This window comes from Bombina bombina, chromosome 8, assembly GCF_027579735.1.
Source record: "Bombina bombina isolate aBomBom1 chromosome 8, aBomBom1.pri, whole genome shotgun sequence".
Taxonomy (NCBI): domain Eukaryota; kingdom Metazoa; phylum Chordata; class Amphibia; order Anura; family Bombinatoridae; genus Bombina; species Bombina bombina.
In genome coordinates this window covers 238,694,512-238,710,553 of record NC_069506.1, presented here as the reverse complement: position 1 = coordinate 238,710,553, position 16,042 = coordinate 238,694,512, and the positions used below count along the sequence as shown (strand labels likewise).

Here is a 16,042-nt window from a genome sequence, read left to right as displayed (position 1 = left end):
TATTCCTAATACTTTTTGCTTTTGTATTATAGGTTTTGGAAATGGTTTCCAATAAATTCTTTGCAGTAGCCCATTCATCTTTATTTCTACAGGTTGCAGATTGTAATGTTCAGCTCTTTTTAGTCTTGATATCGTTGGTACAGCATCCTCTTGAGCCTTTGTTTGATTCCATGCCAGAACAGCTCCAGGTCTCTTTGCAAGATTATTCCACTGTAGACGAAAAACTACCATGCAGGTTGATATCAAGATAAGGTGAAGTATAAAAAGTATCAGTACTGTATATCTCAATATTTTAAGGTTTTTATAATTGAACAAGTTCTTTAACATTTTCAGTCCTTGTAGTTGTATCAGTGTTCGTGCTGATAGCATAGTATTTATGATAGGTAAAACAGGATTAGATCTTGTAACTGGTGTTGGTGTATCAAATGAATCTACTTCAGTTATTTGATCACCTTCTTCAACATCATAATAATAAAAGGTGCTATAGTCTCTGGATTTGAAGAAAATTGCATCATTTGAAATTGATTATTAATCCGGTTTGCTTCATTCAGAGTAACCCACTGAGAGTAAGTCAGAGGGTTTGTCATCTTCTAACTCAAATTTAGAAGCTGGTTTTAAGTTATCAATGCTGACAATTCTGTCTTTTCCTTGTTTGTCTTCTATAATCAAAGTCCTTAGGTTAATGACATGTTTTACCTTTGTAGGTTTCCACCTTGGCCATAAAGGTTTTGCTGCTTGAACTCTTTCCTGGACAAACTGACCAACCTGTGGTGTCCAAGCTCATAAAAGGTTAGGTGTAAAAGCAGGTCGTGCAAAACGATCACGTATTTCTTGTAAAATAGATAATTGCTCTAATCTCCCTGGTGCAGAAAGGTACTCAGTATTAAACATTGTATTCATAGGTATACCATATAACAATTCATAAGGTGTTTTACCAGAAATAACAGAAGGTATATTGTTTAAACCTACTTGTACATAAGTTAACAGGGGATACCACTGTTCTTGGGCGGTTAGTTAGTAACTTGGTTAACAGTCGTTTTACCTCAGCATTTCTCCTTTCAACAACCCCACTACTTTGGGGATGATAAGGTGAACTGATTTCCCATTTTATATCAAAAGACTTAGCCCACTCTTGTGCTTGAGTAGATGTTAAAGCTGGTCCAGCATCTGAGTGTAGGGCTTTAGGTTTACCAATACTTACTAAGGAATTGAGACTATCAAGCGTGGTACTAGCCGTGGCACTTTTAACAGGGTATAACCATATGAACCTTGTACAAGCATCAACATATACTAACACATATTTATACCCATGTGAAGTAGGTAAAGGCCCTATGTGATCTAAATAAATCAGATCAAATGGCTTATTATGAATTTCTTTAACAATGTATGGTTGTTTATAGTGATTTGGATTATTAACAAGGAGACATGCTTTACAACTCCCTATAATTCTTATGACCGTTTCCTTCATATTAGGCCACCAATATTTTGACTTTAGGGTAAATAAGACTTTATCTCGCCCTAAATGAGGATGTCCAATACTAGAATAGGCCATCTCTGTTATGTTCCATCTGTCTATGACAGGGGGAATAATCAATTGTTAGTCTCCAATCTCAACCATACAATGTTTGTCTTTTAATTCATAAAGATATTTTTTAGGATAACCAGGTGGATTAGGTCTGGTTTTATCCAAGCAAGCATTTAACTCTGTGTCAAGATTACTGGTTGCTGTCATTCGAGTTTTAATTGCAATTACTGCATATATTTTTACTTACATCTTGTGCAAGAGTATCTGCAAATATATTGCCTTCTGTATGCAAAGAAGAACCTAGCTTTCTATGAGCTGGTTCATGTACTACTTCAATATCAGGCTTTAGATCCAAATAAGCAGCAATTGCTTTCCATTTGACAATATGCTTTAATGGTTTTTCTTTGCAGTTAAAAAACCATTAGATTTCCAGATTCGTAAATCCTGGAATACAGATCTTGCCAGGTATGCAGAATCAGTTAGAATTAACACTGGACCTTTATCTAATATATCTTCATAGCAAATGCTAGTGCAGAAATTTCTGCAAATTAAGCTGAATGATCCCTTAAAGGGATTTGCCATGAACGCAATAAAGTCAGAGTGGGAGAATATTTTGCAATTCCTGCTCCAGCAGATTTATTTATTTTCTCTTTACTAGAGATTATTGCAGAGCTATCAGTGTAAAATATAGCTGAATTGTAATAATTTGGATAAGTTTATAAATTCCAACTTGAGGGTTGCTTTGGAGCTGGTAAATCATCTAGAGGTGTCAGATTCTTATCATGAATAAAATGTATTTGTGGGTCTTCCAAAATAGAAAACCATTTTATCCATCTATTCTTTAGTGCTTTCTTGTCTGGTATAGTCTGCTTTTGTAAGTTATCAAGTGAGGCTACTGATGTATGTACATATATATATTTCCCCTGTGCAATCTGTCTTGACTTTAACAGTGCTATATTAACAGCTACCAAAAGCTTCTCTATCATAGTAAACTTTACCTCTGTTTGTGAATATACATAAGATAGAAGTGCTATTGGAATTGTCTCATTTACATTATATAACCTTATATAGCTTGCATTTGGCGATACATTTATGTAAACTAATAGATCCTTAGTACTATCTCTTTGAGCTAAATACTCTGTTCTATTTACTGCCTCTAATAATGCATTTAGTGCATCATCTTCCTGAGTCGTCCACTTAAAAAGTATCCTTGGACTTTTTGTTTTAGATTTTATCTCCCTTGAGACTGCAGCATGCAGAGGTGCAATTAACACAATGAAATCAGGTATGAAAAACATTGCATAAGTAAGTAAACCAATTATACTATTTAATTGTTTTAGAGAATGTGGATGTGTTAAAGCTGCTATTATGTCTTTATAATTATCAGATAATCCTCTCCCCCTTTCAGAAATGTCAAATCCCAAGAAAGTAACAGTATGTCCTGCAATTTGAGATTTCTTAAGAGATACTACATAACCTGCAGCATATAATATAGTCAAAACATGATCCAACACTGCTATGTGTTACTCCTCACTATCATGTGAAAAATATGTCATCCACATACACCTCCACTTCTGGAAATTTAGATAATAAATTTACTACATCTGAAGTAAATAACGCACTCGAATTCAAAAATCCCTGAGGTAATCAGGTAAATACCAAAGTTTTGCCTCTCCAAGTAAAACCTCTTATCCAGTAACTATCTGGAGTAATAGGATGAATCCAAAATCCATTTGCCAAGTCTAACTTTGTCTTAAAAGTTTTCCTTCGCAAATTGTGTATAATAGAAGGTGCATGTGTATTTTGTGTTGCCACCCTTGGTGTAACTCTGTTAGCTTCTCTATAGTCTAATACCATTAACCAAGAACCATCCGGTTTGGGAACAAGGTAGACTGCTGAGTTCATTTGACTGTACTGTTCTTTTAGTACTCCTTGTTTAAGTAAATCATCAATGACTTTCTGTATATAGGGAATGGCGACACCATTGATTTTATACTGTGCCTGTTTCTTAGGAACTACTGTGCCTGTAGCAATATGATGATTGATTCCTTTACAATGTCTAACCCGATTTTCCCACTTCTGAATTATATTAACATTTTTCTTTAAGTAAAAATCTAAGTTTCTAACATCAGATACTGCAGTATGATCTAATTGCATTTTCATAAATGCTGCTACATCAACTCTAGTAGTTAAAGGAAGTTCGTCTTCCTGCTGCAATGAAATAAAATGTGCTACATCCTTATAAGCTATAAGAAAATCAGAATCAAGCTTAGGATGCTGAACTAATTCTAAGTGCACTCTTTTACCATTTATTTTTACCTGTGTATTACATGAGGGATAAGTACCTTCTCCTTTTAAAGTCCATATAGTTATATTGCCTAATACATCTTCTTTTAAAATATTTGATTGTACTAAAGATATTTATGCTTGTGTATCTAAATACCCCTCATATGTCTCTCCCCCATATTCTACTGTTAATTTACTTCATTCACCTTCAGACTCTTCTGGGATGTCTGGTAGTGATTTCTCTATTTGCCCTACTTTTTTAGTATTAGCTGGGGTAACTGAAATTTCACCCCTTTCAGTAGAACGAATCACACGCTCCTGATATCTATCCTGACGACTGTACCTTTTCCTCTATATCTTACACTACCATCTCCAAATCCATACCGATCTGGAGCCTTTTTTTTTTTTTAAATGGTCTCAATGTCCTGCGAGGAAATTCCTCATAAGGCAAATCTGAAGATTTGCTCTAAATAGTTATAAACTGATTTTCATTGGTGTAAGATGGAGGTGCTTGGGAGTAAGGTAGTGGAGGGTTAAATTTAGTATGTTTCTGTGGATATTGTTCTCTTGCATTCTTTTTTTTTTTTTTTTTACAAACTGAGCTCTGTTATTCTTTTGCTGGAAAATCTTTTCTCCTTCCTTTTCTCTGCTATTTGAAGTTACTAGTGCATCTCCAGTCAGGTCCTTACCTACAAGTGTATAAGTATGTCTTAATATATATCAGGCATTTATTTAGGTCTCTCTGCTATAGGTACAGAGAGTATTTGTCTCTCTATATCCAAAATTAAGCCTTGTCCTTTAACATTTGGCTTTAAACAACCATGTCGTGATTATTTTAATTGTAAATCTCAGCTCTAATAAATATGCTGCTACAATGCCACTATTTATATTCATCATTCCTAAAATATCAGCAAGTGAAGCCAAAGTATCTTTACCTTGTGTCTTTACATGATATGCATAAATCACTGAATTCCACTTCCTTGCCTCAAATATAAAAACACACAAACCAGAGAATAAAATAGCATTAACTAATGTTCTATTTTGTGGAAGATAATAAGTTGGATAAACTCCAGCTAATGCATGAACTCTGTCATTTAACCACAAAGCTATGTCCTCCTTGATTGCGTGGCATCACTCCAATTGTTGTTTTTATATTTCATTTAGGAATTCCTGCAGCTTCATCAAAAAAAAAAAAAAAAAAAAACTTGCTATATGCCGGACACTCCAGACATTTTCACTATTTAAAACCTGAGCTTACATATAACCTAAAAATTGTATCACATTAAAAAGGTTTTCCCTCTCAGCTTGCTCATATTCTGCAGCTGGTATTATTTATTTTCCCTTTACTGGACTGTACTAACTAGATCTAGGAGCACCCCAGATCTCAATTCAGGCTAAAGCCTTTAGGGCAATGTCTTTGTATTCCTTTAGCAATAACAGGAGGTCTGCCTAAAATCTCTACTATACCATCATAAAAAAACATTTGTATTTCTATTTGTTGCAGGATCAAAATCTGCATCTATAGTGTGATATATAGGTTGTTGCAAAACTACTCCAGCAGCATTAGCAAAGTTTAAATGAATTAAACCAGAACTGTATCTCCAAAGCAATAACCTCATAATTTCCAATGACTCTACCATTCTGCATTTTAAACACATAATTGAGTTTTAAAAGATTCTGCAAATCCTGATTAGCCATGATATTTTAGTACCTACCCTTACGTGTAAGGGGACCCAGGTAAAATTATAATAATTATTATAAAACATATATTATCTCTCAAAACACCCAGGGACGCCAATTGTAGTGGTTCACACCTAATTTACTTATAAGGTCTTAAAGCACAGTTATATTGAAATATAAATTCCAAGCACTGAACTTTAAATGTTATATCAGTGAAACATGTCTCATTTCTTACAAATAAAGTTTTGAGTACAATAAAGAAATGGTACTTGAGTAGATAACATTGTTTAAAAATAAATTTTTATTATACAGAAAAATCAGCTTACAGAAGTAATATAAAATTAAATTCATTTAAATCCAATATACACACAGAGTTAAGACTATTAGTTTAAACTTGCTTTCAATAACAATTGTTACATACCACTCGAAATGACTTCTTTGCAACCAAATCTTATCCTTAGAAATGCTCTATAATATCCTGTCAGAGTCACCTCCCTCATGTTTACAACAAGGTGTTTTTATAGTTTTTTATTTGGATGACGTCATCATTTATTGTTTTCTTTTTATATGTATTTTTAGCATCATTTTAACATCAACAAAACTTGTCTAGCTTTTTCTATCTTCAACTATGTGGCCTTGATAATCTGTTATACAAGAGTTTAGACATACGCACTTTAAATTGCAAGGAGCATCCATTTTAGAGCTATAAATTCAAGGTTGAATAAACCTCCATTTTAAATCACATAACATCTTATGTTAGAACTAGTTAGTTGTTTAGTATGTTAGCAGACAGATAATAAAAACCTTTTATATTGTAAAAGACTTTTGTTTAAACATATAAAAGTATTCAGTTATACATTGTACACATTGTACATATATTTGAATATAATCATACATATATTGCAAAATAAGCATATTAAAGATTATATTTTTCACAATTTATGTGAACAGGCTTTTATAGCAAGGTACAGTCTTTATGTATAGAAGCTGTACATGATAGATTTAAAAGAAATCTAACATTTATAGTAAGTTATAAGTGTCTTTCTGAAAGAATGTATTTCTTACTGTTGTCATATTTATCAAGTGAAATAGCAATATTAATTTGCAATCTAACATTACATAGCAGCTTTTACTGAGACAAGCATGCTATAAACAAAGTTTATTTGCAAAGTTATGCATTGTTAACTAAAAATTACATTTACAAGCACAGGTGTATCACAGGGTTAATGAAAGCCTGTTACAAGTTATAGGGACATCAAGCCCATTTTTTTTTCTTTCTTGATTCAGAGAAAGCATGCACTTTTAACAACTTTCAAATTTATTTCTATTATCTTATTTGTTTTGTTCTCTTGGTATCCTTTGTTGAGAAGAATATCTAGATAGGCTAAGGAGCTGCTAATTGGTAGCTGCGTATGTATGCCTTGTATTATTGGTTCACCAATGTAAAAAAAAAATGTGTTTTGTGTCCCTTTAAGGTCAATGGATGAAGAAGTAGGGCACTGTGCATGTGTGTGTGTGTGGGGGGGGGGGGTTGTGGCTCTCTGTTATCTGCAAATGTTTTTATCTAACAGGATGTCGGCATTACATCATGTTCTGTGTTCTGCATACAAATGTTGATATCTAACAATGTCTAAGACATTTTGCCACATCGTTTACAGAATATATTTAATTAGACTCAGCTAAATATGCTGAGCTCAGTATATTTCATACCAAGTAGGATGAGTTTGTTTTGTGAATTGAATATGATTACAAAGTATAACATAAACAAAAAAAAACCAACATTATTGTATCGAAATTGAGATTGTCATTGCGTATTGAAGAACAGGTACATAAAAGGAGATTTCATTAAATAAACATAAATTATTTTGAGAGATGCGTATCTTAAAACATGATTTAATCTTATCATTCTTTAAAGTTACTAGAGGACAGGGTTTACTGCTTATAGTACCCTAGAAACTTCTCTACTTGTCAGAAGGTATAATTATAATAATAGATTATTTAGTGCATTGCATACCAACATCACAATTTGTATTCCATGGGCCCGATCCGATATGCAGCATCGCCCGCAAAAGCCGGCAACGCCAAATTTTGCGCGGGTTTGGTAGACTATATACGGCGTAACCTAGAAGTTACGCGTGTATATTTCTGCCTTCGCACGTATTATTTTTACCCATAGACTGACATACAAATCACGCGCAGTTTGGTATCCAATATACAGCGTAAGTACTTACGCGCGCAGATTTCAGAAAATCTACTCCATTCTCATCTCGCCACAAATTGCAGGAGCCCTTGCACTGACTAAAAAACCAACGTAACTCCCTGGAAGCCTTAACAAACACATACATTTAAGCAGCATATCAAGGTTAAAGGGACAGTATACTATGATATTGCTTTTTAAGGTTAATTTGTGTATTTGAAATAGTCAAATGGATTGAGCTTGTAGGTACTTTATCACATTGGGGACATATACTTGCTTATTTACTATAAATTGTATTACCTTCATCTCTTTAGAACCCACTGGAGTGTAATTTATTCTAATGCTAACACAGTTTGGCACTGATGCCAAAATATATAAAGGGACAGTCAACTCCAAAGAAAACCTTCTTGTTTCAAATAGGGCATGTTATTTATAACTACTTTCAGATTTAATTTGAACACTTGCTTTGTTCTCTTGGTATTCTTAGTTGAAAGCAAACCCTAGGATGGCTCATATGATCATTTATAACACCTTCTTGAAGGCTGCCTCTTTGCAATTGTGTTAAACCAATCACACACACCACAACCTCTCACATGCATACTTAAAACACCTGATAATGCCCACCCTATCAGTAACATAACTACTATATATACCAATGGGTCAATGTATATTGGATGTGAGATACATTGATTTACATCTTACAAGTGAATATTACTATATGTACCCTTCAGAAACAACTATTGTGGATGGGAGTTATAGTACAAGAATATGTTAGAAATAGGATAATATTACATTTTTTGGGCCATTTCCACACAGGCCTTATTATATGTTTTAACAATATTAGTGTACTAAAACACCCCTTACATGGATGTGGATGACAATTATATGATAAAAAACAGAGGACAAGATTTATGGTGAACTATAAGAATATTTATTTATTTTTTGGCTTCTTGGATGAGGGGGCAGAGGTGACTGGAGTGGATTTCCTGGTTCTCTTGGTTTGGGAAGCTTCAGAGGATTCTGCTGGAGTGCTGGCCACAGATGAAAGGCTGGAGGCAGTGTCCTGCTGGTGTGTGAAGTGCTCCACCAACACACCCAATAGTTGGTTTTGTTCCCGCCATCTGTTGTCCATCTGTATCTGCATATCAGACTGGATTCTCATCATTTGAGACTGATTTTGGACAATTCCATTTAATGAGGCTGCAATGTCCCTCTGCAGCTTGATGCTACACTTGAGTAGCCTCTCTTGGCTCCTATGAAACCTCTGTTGGCCTCTTTGAATGCTTTCACAGCTTGTTATCAGCCTCCTCTGTAGTGAAATGTATTCCTCTCCCAGGGGAGAATACAGTGGATCAAAAGGCTCTTGAGCAGCAGTGATTGTAGGTGCAGGTTCTGCTCTATCTGCTGGTGCATCATGGCCAACTTCAGCTGCATCTGCTTCAGGGCCAACCTCAGCTGCATCTGCTTCAGGGCCAACCTCAGCTGCATATGCTTCAGGGCCAACCTCAGCTGCATCTGCTTCAGGGCCAACCTCAGCTGCAGGTGCTTCAGGGACAACCTCAGCTATATGCTCATCTGAGGATGGTGGAGCTCTCCCAAGGGAAGTGGATGGTGGATCTCTCCCAAGGGAAGCAGATTGTGGAGCACTCCCAAGGGAAGCAGATGGTGGACCTCTCATGCTGGATTGGTAGTCCCATTGTCCACTAGTGTGTGACCACTCAGCCTGTCCAGCTACATGGATCAGCCAATAGAATGCAAGCTCAATCCTATTGGCTGATTGGATCAGCCAATAGGATTGAACTTCAATCCTATTGGCTGATTGCATCAGCCAATAGGATTTTTTTCTACCTTAATTCCAATTAGCTGATAGAATTCTATCAGCCAATCGGAATCTAAGAGACGCCATCTTGGATGACGTCACTTAAAGGTACCTTCATTCTGTGTTAGTCGTCGGATGAAGAGGATGCTCCGCATCGGATGTCTTGAAGATGGACCCCCTCCACGCCGGATTGATGAATATAGAAGATGCCGTCTGGATGAAGACTTCTGCCCGTCTGGAAGACCACTTCTGCCCGGCTTGGATGAAGACTTCTGCCCGTCTGGAGGACCACTTTGCCCGGCTTGGATGAAGACGTCTCCCGGTAAGTCGATCCTCAGGGGGTTAGTGTTAGGTTTTTTTAAGGGTGTATTGGGTGGGTTTATTTTTTAGATTAGGGGTTTGTGCTTGCAAAAGAGCTAACTGCCCTTTTAAGGGCAATGACCATCCAAATGCCCTTTTCAGGGCAATGGGGAGCTTAGGTTTTTTAGCTAGTATTTTATTTGGGGGTTGGTTGTGTGGGTGGTGGGTTTTACTGTTGGGGGGGTTGTTTGTAAAAAATTTTACAGGTAAAAGAGCTGATTACTTTAGGGTAATGCCTCGTAATTTAATTTAGGTAATTGTATTTAATTTAGTTAATTTATTTAATAATAGTGTAGTGTTAGGTGTTAGTGTAACTTAGGTTAGGTTTTATTTTACAGGTAAATTTGTCTTTATTTTAACTAGGAATAATTTAGTTAATGATAGGAATATTTATTTCGATTTATTTAAATTATATTTAAGTTAGGGGGTGTTAGGTTTAGGGTTAGACTTAGGTTTAGGGGTTAATAACTTAATATAGTGGCTGCGATGTTGGGGTGGCAGATTAGGGGTTAATAAGTGTAGGTAGGTGGCGGCGACATGGGGGCGGCAGATTAGGGGTTAATAAATATAAGGTAGGTGTTGGCGATGTTGGGGGCAGCAGATTATGGGTTAATAAGTATAATGTAGGTGGAGGCGGTGTCCGGAGTGGCAGATTAGGGGTTAATAATTATAATGTAGGTGTCGGCGATGTCGGGGGCAGCAGATTAGGTGTTAATAAGTGTAAGATTAGGGGTGTTTAGACTCAGGGTTCATGTTAGGGTGTTAGGTGTAGACATAAATTTTATTTCCCCATAGGAATCAATGGGGTTGCGTTAAGGAGTTTACACTGCTTTTTTGCAGGTGTTTCAGCCGGCTCTCCCTGTTGATTCCTATGGGAAAATCATGCACGAGCACGTTACACCAGATCACCGCTGACTTAAGCAGCGCTGGTATTGTAGTGTGGTAATGAGCAAAATTTTGCTCAACGCTCACTTCTTGTCTTTTAACAACGGGTTCCTGAAAACTTGTAATACCAGCGCTGCATGTAAGTGAGCGGTGAGGGAAAACTGCTCGTTAGCACCGCACAGCCTCTACACAAAACTTGTAATCTGGGCCTATGTTTCTTTGTTCGCTAACCAAACACCACCAGAACTACAGCACAAAACCCCAAGTGTGACTAACGCATATTTCACATTCCAAAGTTTTATTTTTAAATATAAACTTTTCTTCTGGTAGTGTTAGTACTTGAGCAAAAGTTCAAACCAGCGTGCCACTTGTAATCTAGCCCTGAGCGCACCACTTGTAATCTAGCCCTGAGTGTTTTGCTCTTTACCACTTAATAAATATGTACACTTAAGTATGGAGAATGTTGTACTCAAAGTACATTTAAACAAACTTTTCTTTCTTTCTTGGATTTATAGAATGTCTGTCTGAATGTCTATCTATGTATTTATCTATCTACTAGACTATCCAAAATAAAATAAATAATCCAAAATAAAAAAATTTAACCTAAATTAATACCTCTATAAAAAAAGCCCCCCAAAAATAAAAACACCCCCTAATCTAATACTAAACTACCAATAGCCATTAAGGGCTCTTGTTTGGCATTGCCCTAAGTTAAACAGCTATTTTACCTAAACAAATTACCAATTACCCCCTAACAGTAAAAACCCCACCCACCAAACCCCCCAAAATAAAGAGCCTAACACTAAAAAAAAACTAAACTACCCATTGCCCCTAAAGGGGCATTTGTATGGGCATTGCCCTTAAAAGGGGGGGGGGGGTATTTTCATAGGGATTATGTTTTTTTATTTTTTATTTTTTTGTAACGTGCTACAAACGTGATTATTGTATAGATATGTGAACATATGGTACTTGTACATCGTAGTTTTTATTCTGTCACATGATTTTGTATCAAGAAGTCATCTACTGAGCAACTCCTTTGATTTCCTGTAGAGACCACAGCCAGAGCCGGCCCTAGCCATTGCAGGGCCCAAGGCAGGATAACAAAATGGGGCCCCCTTTCTCCCCGCCCCAACCCCACCCAATCTCCACCCACAACCCCACCCAATCTCTGCCCCCCAGCTTTTAAAATGAAAAAAAAAAAATAGAAGAAAAATTATTTAAGGTAATGCACAACATTTGATATATATATATATATAAAAAAAACATAAATCTACTAATGTGGAGCACTATAACATTGTTTATATTGCAATATACCATTTGTACTATTGGAACAACTGTTTATGTATATAATGAAGAATTATGCTGACAATTAGGAACATTTGAGTTGAACTGGGTATGGGCCTTATTTTTATGTGTTTTCTTATGATAACAAGAACATTACAGAGACGCCAGGTCCGGCCCTAGTAAATGCAGGTCCCTAGACAGATTGACAGCGCGGGGCCTCTACCCAGAACAAAAAGTAATTAAAAGAAATGGGGCAATGCACTGTACCACACAGAGATACTTATATACACATACATCCACACACTCAGACACATACACAGGTGTACACACACACATAGCCTACACACCACACACACAGCCAACACACCACACACAAAGCCCGGCCACACACAATAAAATAAATGATGCAACCAGGAATAAAATGAAGCCCCCAGCAATAAAATAAAGCCCCCAGTCCCCCTGCAATAAAATAAAGCCCCCAGCCCCACTGCAATAAAATGATGCCACAGCCCCACAGTCTGCAAAAAATGATGCCCCCGCCGCACTGCAATAAATGATGCCCCAGCAATAAAGGAAGTCCCCCAGCAATAAAATGATGCCCAGTCCCCTGCAATAAAATGATGCCCCCAACAAAAATATGATGCCGCCAGCAATAAAATGATGTCCCCAGCCTCCCCAGCAATAAAATGAATTCCCCTGCAATAAAATTATGCCCCAGACCCTTTCAATTGCCCCCAGCCCCCTGCAATAAAATTAAGCCCCCAGCAATAAAATGAAGCCCCCAGCAATAAAATGAAGCCCAGTCCCCCTGCAGCCCCCGGCCACCCTGCAAAAAAATTATGCCCCCCTGGATAAAAATGATGCCCCAGACCCCCTGCAATAAATGATTCCCCCAGCCCCACTGCAATGATGCCCCCAGCAATAAAATTAAGCCCCCAGCCCCCTGCAATAAAATGATGCCCAGTCCCCCTACAATAAAATGATGCCCCATCCTTACTGCAATAAAATGATGCCCCATCCCCACTGCAATAAAATGATCAAATCTCTGAGTGCGCATAAAGAGCTCTACTTAATAATTGTTAATTAAATTTACTTAAGATGTAATATGATTTGAATTATTAATAGTTTATTTATAGAATTTATACAAACACACATAAAAACTTATATATACTAAATTCCTAAGGTGCACCTTAATTGATTAAAATTAATATATAAAAATTCATAACATCCAGTACATACACATATTGCAGTATATTCAATATATATTCTGATGTAATAAAATATTTGGTATTTGAATATTTTTAAGTGTGATTACTGGGAAAATCACACATTGTGAGTTGCAAAAACTACCATCTTCATTATCTTGTTATTTATTGCAATAAAATGATGCCCCAGCAATAAAATGATGGCCCAGCTAACCTGCAATAAAATGATGCCCCCAACAAAATTATGTTGCCCCAAGCCCCCCTGCAATAAAATTAAGCCCCAGCCCCCCTGCAATAAATGATGTCCCCAGCTCCACTGCAATAAATGATGTCCCCAGCAATAAAATGAAGCCCCCCAGCAATAAAATGAAGCCCCCTTGCAATAAAATGATGCCCAGTCCCTCTGTAATAAAATGATTCCCCCTGCAATAAAATTATACCCCTAGCACCCCTGCAAAAAAATGATGCCCCAGCAATACAATTATGTCCCAGACCCCCTGCAAGAAATGATGCCCCCAGCAATAAAATTAAGACCCCAGTCCCCCTGCAATAAAATGATGCCCCAGCCCCACTGCAATAAAATGATGTCCCCTGCAAAAAAACGATGCCCCCAGCAATACAATTATCCCCATGCCCCAGCTCCCCTGCAATAAAATGATGCCCCTGCAATAATATGATGCCAACAAAAATATGATGCCCCCAGCCCCACTGCAATAAATGATGCCCCCAGCAATAAAATGAAGCCCCCTGAAATAAAATGATGCCCAGTCCCCCTGTAATAAAATGATGCCCCCTTCAATAAAAATATGCCCCCTGCCCCCCTGAAAAAAATGATGCACCCAGCACAAAAATAATGCCCCAGCAATAAAATTATGCCCCATCTCCCCTGCAATAAAATGATGCCCCCAACAAAAATATGATGTCCCAAGCCCCCCAGCAATAAAATGAATCCCCCTGCAATATGCCCCCAGCAATAAAAATGAAGCCCCCCTGCAGCAATAAAATGATGCCCAGTCCCCCATAATAAAATGATGCCCCCTGCAATAAAATGATGCCCCCAGCCCCCCCTGCAAAAAAAGAGAGGCCCCCAGCAATACAATTATCCCCATGCCCCAGCTCCCTTGCAATAAAATGATGCCCCTGCAATAATATGATGCCAAGAAAAATATGATGCCCCCAGCCCCCCTGCAATAAATGATGCCCCCAGTAATAAATTTAAGCCCCCCTGAAATAAAATGATGCACAGTCCCCCTGTAATAAAATGATGCCCCCTGCAATAAAGATATGCCCCCTGCCCCCTGCAAAAAATGATGCCCCCAGCACAAAAATGATGCCCCAGCAATAAATTTATGCCCCATCTCCCCTGCAAGAAAATGATGCCCCTAACTAAAATATGATGTCTCCAACAAAAATATGATGTCCCAAGCCCCAGCAATAAAATGAATCCGCCTGCAATAAAATGATGCCCCAGCCCCCTTCAATTGCCCCCAGCACCCTGCAATAAAATGCTGCCCCCATGGAGCTCTGCAGCAGAGCTGCTTACTATGATTTATGATGGGATGATGATCATGATGAATTCACAGCCAGTCAGCCCTGGCCCTCTACTCCTCCTCGGTCTGACAGTCCCACACTCGGCTCCCATCCCACTCTCTCCACACTCTCTCAACTCTGCTGTGCTCCTCCTACACTCCTCCCACTGGAGTCCCACAGCTCACTGCTCCGCTCCTGAATCCTGACAGTGACTGTGCAATTTTTTTTATTGCACTGGTGGTGTGGCGGGCCCCCCTGCAATAAAATGATGCCCCAGCCCCACTGCAATAAATGATGCCCCCAGCCCCCCTGCAATATGCCCCCAGCAATAAAAAGAAGCCCCCCTGCAGCAATAAAATGATTCCCAGTCCCCCCGTAATAAAATGATGCCCCCAGCCCCCTGCAATAAATGATGCCCCCAGCAATGAAATGAAGCCCCTGAAATAAAATGATGCCCAGTCCCCCTGTAATAAAATGATGCCCCTGCAATAAAAATATGCCACCTGTCCCCCTGCAAAAATGATGCCCCAGCAATAAAATTATGCCCCATCTCCACTGCAATAAAATGATGCCCCCCTGCAATAAAATGATGCCCCCAACAAAAATTTAATGTCCCAAGCCCCCCAGCAATAAAATGAATCCCCCTGCAATAAAATGATGCCCCAGCCCCACTGCAATATATGATGCCTCCAGCCCAACTGCAATATGCCCCCAGCAATAAAATGAAGCCCCCCCTGCAGCAATAAAATGATGCCCAGTCCCCCATAATAAAGTGATGCCCCCTGCAATAAAATGATGCCCCCAGCCCCCCTGCAAAAAAAGAGATGTCCCCAGCAATACAATTATCCCCATGCCCCAGCTCCCCTGCAATAAAATGATGCCCCTGCAATAATATGATGCCAACCAAAATATGATGCCCCCAGCCCCCCTGAAATAAATGATGCCCCAGCAATAAATTGAAGACCCCAGCCCCCCTGCAATAAAATGATGCCCCAGCCCCACTGCAATAAATGATGCCCCCCGCAATAAAATGAAGACCCCCTGAAATAAAATGATGCCCAGTCCCCCTGTAATAAAATGATGCCCCCTGCAATAAAGATATGCCCCCTGCCTCCCTGCAAAAAATGATGCCCCCAGCACAAAAATGATGCCCCAGCAATAAATTTATGCCCCATCTCCCCTGCAATAAAATGATGCCCCTAACAAAAATATGATGCCTCCAACAAAAATATGATGTCCCAAGCCCACCAGCAATAAAATTAATCCACCTG

General features: G+C 38.3%; 1 long non-coding RNA gene across 1 annotated transcript in view; it reads left to right on the top strand.

The window, feature by feature from the left end:
* Positions 1 to 532: 532 nt before the first annotated feature.
* Positions 533 to 16,042, top strand: part of LOC128639072 (uncharacterized) — a 211,332-nt gene continuing 195,822 nt past the window's right edge. Inside the window, exons 1-2 of the long non-coding RNA XR_008399138.1 lie at positions 533 to 789; positions 2,754 to 2,810. This is a non-coding gene — a long non-coding RNA (uncharacterized LOC128639072). The remainder of the gene's footprint in view (positions 790 to 2,753; positions 2,811 to 16,042) is intronic.